Source organism: Muntiacus reevesi, chromosome 3 (genome assembly GCF_963930625.1).
Source record: "Muntiacus reevesi chromosome 3, mMunRee1.1, whole genome shotgun sequence".
NCBI classification, from domain to species: Eukaryota; Metazoa; Chordata; class Mammalia; order Artiodactyla; family Cervidae; genus Muntiacus; species Muntiacus reevesi.
This window is the reverse complement of record NC_089251.1, coordinates 212,032,004-212,033,729: the sequence shown is the minus strand read 5'-3', so window position 1 is coordinate 212,033,729 and position 1,726 is coordinate 212,032,004.

Sequence of the window (1,726 nt, the reverse complement as noted above, 5' to 3'; positions counted from 1 at the left end):
TCTTACTGAATTCTACATCATAGGAGTAAAAAAGTTATATCCTAGTAGGGCAATTTTCAATGTATAATTATGATGATGTCTTTGTAGCTTGTACTCTGGATGAATTACTAAGTAGGGTTAAAATGGGATCACGAAGTGCTTTTTAATAAAACACGAGCATCTATAAACAATTCTCATGTTGATTATTTAGCATCAGCTTCATAACTAAAGAAAATCAGGCAGGTACTAGGGTGTTGCTCCTGCTCCTTGCAATATATAAAGTTTATTATAAAATTACCACAGCAGAAAGTGTTTTCATTTCTTTAATGAACAAAATGATTGCATTGCCTGGTTATGGCTCCCTTCCCACACAAGACTAAGCATAAAAAAGAATCTAAGATTGTCTTTCAAAGATTTGTCTCAGTACCTGGCATCGCCCTGGTCACTGTATTTAGATCTCTATCAGAAAAGACAATGGCTTGGGAAGCCCACCTCCCTCAAGTCCAGACTGCTGTGGATATGGCTAGCCATGGCAACTGGGGCTTCATTTTATCAGGAAAACTTTCCTGTCTTGCTTTGACCCCTGGTGATAAGTATCCATCATGGATAAAAATATAGTATCCTTAACTGGTTTTAGAAATCTAATGAGTGCTCTCAGGGCCAAGATGAGGGACAGTCACAGAAAGATGTCTGACCACCTCTTGCACTCACCAGAGTTCTCTCCTCAGGCCACCCACCATGGCCAGTAATGACAATGGTCCTAATACACCTTCTATGTATATCACATATCCTCGGGTTGTATAATATCCCAAGAAATCATTAGGAACCTTCCATTTAAGCTCCCAAATGTTCAGGAATAATTTTTGATGATACCTTTCTTCCTCAACACAGCTATAAAATATTATTTGAATTTTTAGCATAGTTATCTTCTTGAGGAGCCTGATAAATTCATACTCACAGACTACCTAAATCTACTCTGGAAGAAACAGAAAAAGCACACCTTGCCTTTGTGTACTATCTCACAACTCCTTTCCTTTCCTTTCCTATACCAAAGTTCATTATAGGTTAGCACACCATTCCATTATGGAATGGCTTATAATTGTGCCTTTCTGATTTTCTTACTTTCTAATGTGAAACCCCAGAAAATTTTAAAAAATAATAATTTGTATTTAAATAATGTCTTTTTCTACCTGGTTCAATTATGCTTCTGTGATTAAAGGTTTTAATGGGTCAAGAAAAAAAAATGAGCCAGTATACAAAATCTTGTTAGCTAATTTAGAATCCTCATGCCTCCTTCTGGCATACTGTGAAATATGTTCCCCCAGATGCTGCTAGGATTAAAAGAAAAACCTCTTTCTGTTATCACGGCTTCTAATCCTCCCCCGGAGCAGAGTTTAGGACCCAGGATTGGTCCTAAATTCTTGCACTACTTCTTCCACTAAGCATGAGAACTCTCACTGTTATATCTTCAACTGATTTCTTCATCTTTTCCAGAATGCCCCCTACACAGCCACCCACCTATTTCAATCCCCCACTCCTTTCTCCTCCTCCATAACAATGGGTCGAAGGTCCCAGCGCTCGAAGGATTTGCCCTTTTCTCGCATGTCTCTTACCTGTACAGAGAATTATGATCTGATTTCCCCTCCCAGATCCAAAACCTATACATTTCTCCCTCTGGCCTGGATCCTGTCTGAGGTTGGAGCTGCTAAGTATGTCTGATTCCAAGTTCAAGCTACTTAGAAAGCAG